Genomic DNA, 6,528 nt, shown 5'->3' with positions numbered 1-6,528 from the left:
AGTGAGGTCCAGAAACAGCTGGATTGTTTGCAGGTTGGCGTTTGTATTATTTGAACACACAGCAGTCTAAGAGTGGTTGAAGCATGGCCGCTGGGATTGACCAAGACTCAGCTATTGTTATAGGCACATACTATTAAGTTAGGTTCTCAATTTTGTCTGCCTAGTAAGCTAGGTTACAGTTTGCCCACAAGGACTCAAGTATAGAAATACGAGGTCCTTCTTGAGCCGTGTTTAGTTTGCTTTAACACAAGGGACAGAAAGGAAGTGTCTTGCAGGAATCTAAGAGACTTGGCAATCGTTAGATTCTTGATCTAACTTGCTAAGTAGCTTGATTCATGTTTCACCTGCTGTTGTTTATGTGTCTTTGTCTTCTGGGCTGCATGACACCCACACTGTAAATGAGCTACCCCAAGTCAATTGGCTGCCTGTCAACTGGGATTATTAACTCGTTCTGGCTTCCTGGTAATTAATCTGTGTTTTGGAGTGAGGACTTTGCTTTCCTGAATCTTAGAAGCACTTTTTTTTTTTTTTTTTTTTTTTTTTTTTTTTTTTTTTTTTTTTTTTTTTTTTTTTTTTTTTTTTGCCTTCTCTGTCTCTGTTCCTCTCATATGAGTTAAGCCTTTGGAAATTGTTTCGGTATCCCCCTGTCTCCTTCCCTTGGTACCTGAGCTGGGGGCAGGAGGCAGGGTTTCAGGGCAGCTATGCTGTCCTCATTCCAGCATCCTATTATAGATCCTGTCTCAACATTTTATGCTGAGTGTGGTATAGAGGAGGCATTGATCAATCTGTGACATCTCAGACAGAAGCAAACCTTAGAGCCATGTAAAAAGTTGAACATTACCAATGCCCTGGAGACCTTGAATGTGGTCTGAGGCTTCAAGCCTTATTAGCATCATATTCTGTTTGTTAGTTTCCCCAAATCAAACGGACACTCTTGATCTGGCTTTCTAATATTAGACTAGTGGTAAGAAAGGAAGGGGAACCAGTGTTTACCCCGGGTTTACTCAATGGCCAGATACGGTGTGACGTGCTTTGTATATATTACTTCATTTAATCTTTACATCAGAAGTATGAGGCAGGTGCTATTATCCTCATTTTACAGATGAGGAAATTGAAGTTCTAAGCAATGAAGTCACTGTCCAAGGTCACAAGGTACAGGGAGTATAGCTGCCAAGAGACAACCTTGGGATTTTTCTTGAATGTCATACCACCTCTTCCCTAGGATATTTTTCTTTTCAGTGTCACTAAGGTGACAGAATTCAGTGTGTGGCATATGTGCAGGATTTGGCTGGTGCATGCTGGGTTTTGACTTTGTGCCATGATTTTGTACAATCATTTCCCCGTGGTTCCTTCTATAGCACGTGCCCTGATCTAGCACCTCCTAGACATCAGCTTTGAGAATGTTTGAGAACTTTTCAGGCTGATGAATTGTGCTGTTTTCTGAATAAACAAGAGCATCTTTTAGCCTCACGTGGAAGTTTTCTGGTTGCATGCCTAGGTTTGGTTACATTGGAAAGAGTGAATAAAATGGGTCCTTGCATATAGCCTTGATCTCTATATTGGTCTAGGAAAAGAAATGACTTTGGTACAGTAACTGTGAGTAACACTGCCTGCAAAACCTGTGATGTTTGGACTTCTGTTCGCACCCTCTAACCTCCAAACCCAGGTCAATATCCTTAGGAACCAGGCCCACTGTCCTTGGTCATGCTGTTTTTGTCCCATCTTCCTCCTGCTCAACCCCCCAGTGGGTTTCTCCCTTCTTTCTGCAATCCTTAGTCTAAACTTTGTTCATGGCTCTGCTCCAGCTTATTTCCTCCATGAAGCCTCTCCTGACCAAGCTTTCCTTTTCTGAATTCCTGCAGCCAGTTTGCTCATAGGATGCTCTGCCCAGCTCTCTGATTCTGGGTCTGTGTAATATCTCTTTAATTGACCATAGCCTCTTAGAGTGAGTCGTGCAGTCTTCCTTCTGACCCCATGGTGCCTGGTGTAGTGCTGCACATGCAATGAGGGCATCGATTATTGATTGAGTTCTACCTTTCAGATTCCTACTCTCAGAAAAGGGAGTCAAATAGAAGGACTGTCAGTCTGTAAACAATAACAGCACACAAACTTGTGGTCGGAAATATTACCAGCGTTCACAGGGAATATTTCTGGGTACTGAGTTATTGGTGAGTTTCATTTCTTCTTTGAACTTTTGGTATTTTCCAAAATGAACATTTATATTTTACTCCTTACAAAAAAGAGTATTTTATAAAGTGAGTATTACTTTTAAGAGAAAGGACAGAGTCTTTTTTCCATCCCCATTTCTGCCTCCTCGATGCCCACGGAGATATGATTTTTGATTTAAATAATACTTGAAGTACCATGTACTTCAAGATCAGGAATCTAGACCTCTCGCTAGCCCTGCTATTGACTTTTTAATTTTTAATATTTTAATTTTTTGTAGAGATAGGGTCTCACTTTGCTGCCCAGGCTGGTTTCAAACTCCTGGGCTCAATGATCTTCCACCTCGGCCTCCCGAAGTGCTGAGATTACTGATTTCTGAGTGCCTCTTAAAACTCTCATTGCGTTGGTGTCTCCATCTGTAAGCCTGACCATGATGAAGGAATTCTCATATCTGCCTTCTTCCAGAACTGCAAGGCATTTGATGGGGAAATGTTGCAAAATCACTTTAAAATCATCTTTTGGTAAATATTTATAGGCCCAAGTTATTTGGCTGTGCACACCCCAGATATCTATGCACCCCATTCTCTGTGCAATTCAGTTCTCTAAAGCACTTTTGTTGGGAACTCAGCTCTTGGTTTAGAATTTTTTAGCCTCAGAAATACTGTCTTAAAGAAAATTGGAAGATAGATGGGATTTCTGCTGAAAAGTACTATGTTAAGACTGTAGACTGGGAGGCAGAATAGTGCTGTGGCTAGAAGTCTAGGCTTTGGACTCAGTGTCCCTTGTCCTGACAATATTTGAGAACTTTCTGGGCTGATGAACTTGTGCTGTTTTCTGAAGGAGCAAGAGCATGTTTTAGCATCACGTGGCAGTTTTCTGGCTGCATCCCTAGGTTTGCTTATACGGGAAAGAGTGAAATAAATGGGGCCAGGTGTGGTGGCTCATGCCTGTAATCCCAGCACTTTGGGAGACCAAGGCGGGAGGATCACCTCAGGTCAGGAGTTCGAGAGCAGCCTGGCCAACATGGTGAAACCCCATCTCTACCAAAAATACAAAACTTAGCAAGGCATGGTGGTGCATGCCTGTAATCTCAGCTACTCAGGAGGCTGAGGCAGCAGAATCGCTTGAACCAAGGAGGTGGATGTTGCAGTGAGCCGAGATTGTGCCATTTCACGCCAGCCTGGGTGACAGAGCAAGACTCTGTCTTAAAAAAAAGTGTCCTCTTATATAGTCTTGATCTTTACCTTGGTCTTGGGACAAGAAATGACTTCGATACAGTAGCTGTAGGTGGTACCGGCTGCAAAACCTGTGATGTTAGGGCCTGCTAACAGAGCTTAACTGTAGCCAAGATGCTTAATCTCACTGATCCCCAGTCTTCCCATCTGTAAAATAACTTAAAAGCTACTCCCTAAAAGACAATGTCTAAAACTTTTAGGATAGTGCCTAGCCATGTTCAAGGGCTCAGTAATGTTAAATGAAAGTTGTCAGGAATTTAAAAAAATAAAGGGCTCAGTAATGTAAATTTCAGATACATTCCTAAAACCCAGATCACCTTGCTAAAATGTAAAGTTTACCTCATTCCATGCTTCTGCAAATCTGCATTGTTTTCCCCACTGGGTTTAGAATAAAATACAAATTCCCAACCTTGGGCAAACAAACACAAACCCTCCCATCTTCTGTTCCCAAGTGACACTTCCAGGCTCTGAAAAATCTGAGTATCATTGTTCTTACAGTTCCCTCAGCTGAGAATGTCATTTTTCAATTTTCTGTCTTCGGAAATCCTTCCTAGCCTTCAGATGTCACCTTCTGTGTGGAGCCCTCCTTGATCTCCCAAGACACAGCTAAGACACAGTGTTTCCTCTGAATGCCCATAACAACTTGGCCTGTATTTAATTTAACCTTGTCCTACATTTCATTGTTTACACTCCCTTCTGGACTGCACGCTCCTTGAGGAGTAGAAGGTTGTTGATTCACTTTTGCATTCGGATAATGCCTAATAAAAGATAGGCAGCCTTCATAAATGCTGGGCGTGTTGGTATAATTCCTTCCTGATAGGAATCAGCAGCAGCTCTAATGCTTTTAAGCAGCAGCATGTTTTGTAGAGCAGCTAAAGGGGAGGAAGGACTGTGACTGCCCCTTCCTTCTTTTGATCCCCAGTCCCCAGCAGCCGAGATAGGGTTCCTAGGTCTCCAGCTCTGCATGCTTGGCTAGCCTTCCTTCCCAGCGTATTTGCCAGAGAGGAAATGGAAATTGTACCCGATTTAAGTGCATGCATGACATCAGAGGCAGGCCAGGGCCCCTTCATCTTATGAGTCAGCAGGCATTAAAGCAAGCTCATCTCTTCCCCTTACCTAAAAGCCCACAAAGCGGTAAACTCATTATCACTGCACAGAGAATAATGAATAGGCCAAGGACAGATCAGTCCAGATTGTTGCTCGGGCTGCTTTTGTAAGGAAAGAGAAAGCAAGCCATTTTGCTTTCACTCATTACTTACACTACTCACTGACTGAACTAGAGACACCCACTTGACATTATGCAGTAGGTAGCCCAGACACTGTTCGCAAACAACTGGGTCTACTTGCCTGGCACAAAAAAGCCAAACACTGACATCAGGATTGCAGCAAGAGAAAGTAAAGCATTTATTGCAGGTCACTAAGCAAGGAGAATCAGGCAGCTCAGGCTGAAGAACTGAACTCCTCAATAGCTTACAGGTAAGGATTTTTTTTTTTTTAGACAGAGTCTCACTCTGCTGCCCAGGCTGGAGTGTATTGGTGCCATCCCAGCTCACGGCAACCTCTGCCTCGTGAGTTCAAGCGATTCTCCTGCCTCAGCCACCCAAGAAGCTGGGACTACAGGGGTGTGCCACCATGCCCAGCTAATTTTTGTATTTTTAGTAGAGACAGGGTTTCACTATGTTGGCCAGGATGGCCTCCATCTCTTGACCTCGTGATCCGCCCGCCTCGGCCTCCCAAAGTGCTGAGATTACAGACATAAGCCACTGCACCCGGCACAGGTAAGGACTTCTAAAGGCAGGGAGGCAGAGGTTACAGGCGAAATCATAAATCAATACAGGAGGGCTCTGCATTGGTTTGACCTGTAAAAAAAGATGAGACATCTTGAAGCAGGTGCCCACAGGTCATAGGTGGATTCAAAGATTTTCTGATTTGTGATTGGTTAAGGAGGTGGAGCTTTGTCTAAACATCTGGGATCAGCAGAAAATAATGTGAGTTTTGGCTTGTGGGTGTGATTTCCTCCAGGCCTCTCAGAAAGAAATTTTGTACAAGGAACAGCGGTGGGAGTTTAGTCCTCAGTTCCCCCTTATCTAAGTTTTCTGTACCAGTGTACCCATTTGATGGAGGTCCAAATTCTGAAAAACAACTCAAGAATATATGTTAAGATGCTATCTTTAGTTTCTATTGGGAACCAAATATTCGTGTGACTCTAACTTCCTTGCCTATTGTTTCAAGCTTCTGTTAATATCTGGCTTATCAAGTTGCTCATTTTCTTGTCAAGGCTAGCTAGGTGCCTGGAAATTCCCTTGAAGAAACTCAAGATTTCCTTTTATTTCCATGGTTGGGGTTGGAGGAGGAGGAGGGTGCTGCAAGCCCTTTAGAGGCGTCCCTGCTCTGTCTCAACACTGTGCCAATAGCTCTGAGAATTCTTGTTGGTGGGGCATGTGGAAAGAATCTGTGCTCCCTCTGCCGCTATTTTCTGCTTCCACTGCCTTTCTGGCCTCTACTCTGGGCTCTGCCTGTGCATTTCTGGTTCCTTTTGCATAAACCTATGTACTTACTGAACTCCTATACAAACCCCAGACACTGGTCACCGCTGTGCATATGGTACAGACTTTAATGAAGATTTGGGCAATGGTGTGTGCATCAGTGTGTGTGTATGTATTCACATGTGTACATGTGCATATGTGTTAGTTTCCTAAGGCTGCCATACCAAAGTAACTCAAACTGAGAGGCTTAAACAACAGAAATTGATGGTCTCATTGTCTCACAGATCTGAAAGCTACATATCTGAGATGAAGGTGTCTGCAGGCAGGGCTGTACTGTCTCTAGCAGGGCCTAGGGAAGGATTGGCTCCAGGTCTCCCCTCCAGCTTCTGGTAGTTCTTGGCTTGTCAGCATCACTCCTGTCTTTACATGGCCGTCCCCGTAGCAGTGTCTGTGTTGAAATTTCCTCCTTGTGTAACAACAGTCATATTGACTTAGGGGTCTACCCTACTTCACTGTGACCTCATCTTAATTAACTATATCTGCAATGACTTTATTTCCAAGTAAGGCCATATTCTGAGGCACTGGGGGTTAGGACTTCAGCATATGAATTTTGAGAGGACACAGTTCTTTTTTTTTTTTTT

This window comes from Cebus imitator, unplaced genomic scaffold (assembly GCF_001604975.1).
Source record: "Cebus imitator isolate Cc_AM_T3 unplaced genomic scaffold, Cebus_imitator-1.0 Scaffold560, whole genome shotgun sequence".
Lineage (NCBI taxonomy): Eukaryota > Metazoa > Chordata > Mammalia > Primates > Cebidae > Cebus > Cebus imitator.
The sequence above is the reverse complement of the archived record's forward strand: the minus strand, read 5'-3'. Positions refer to the sequence as shown.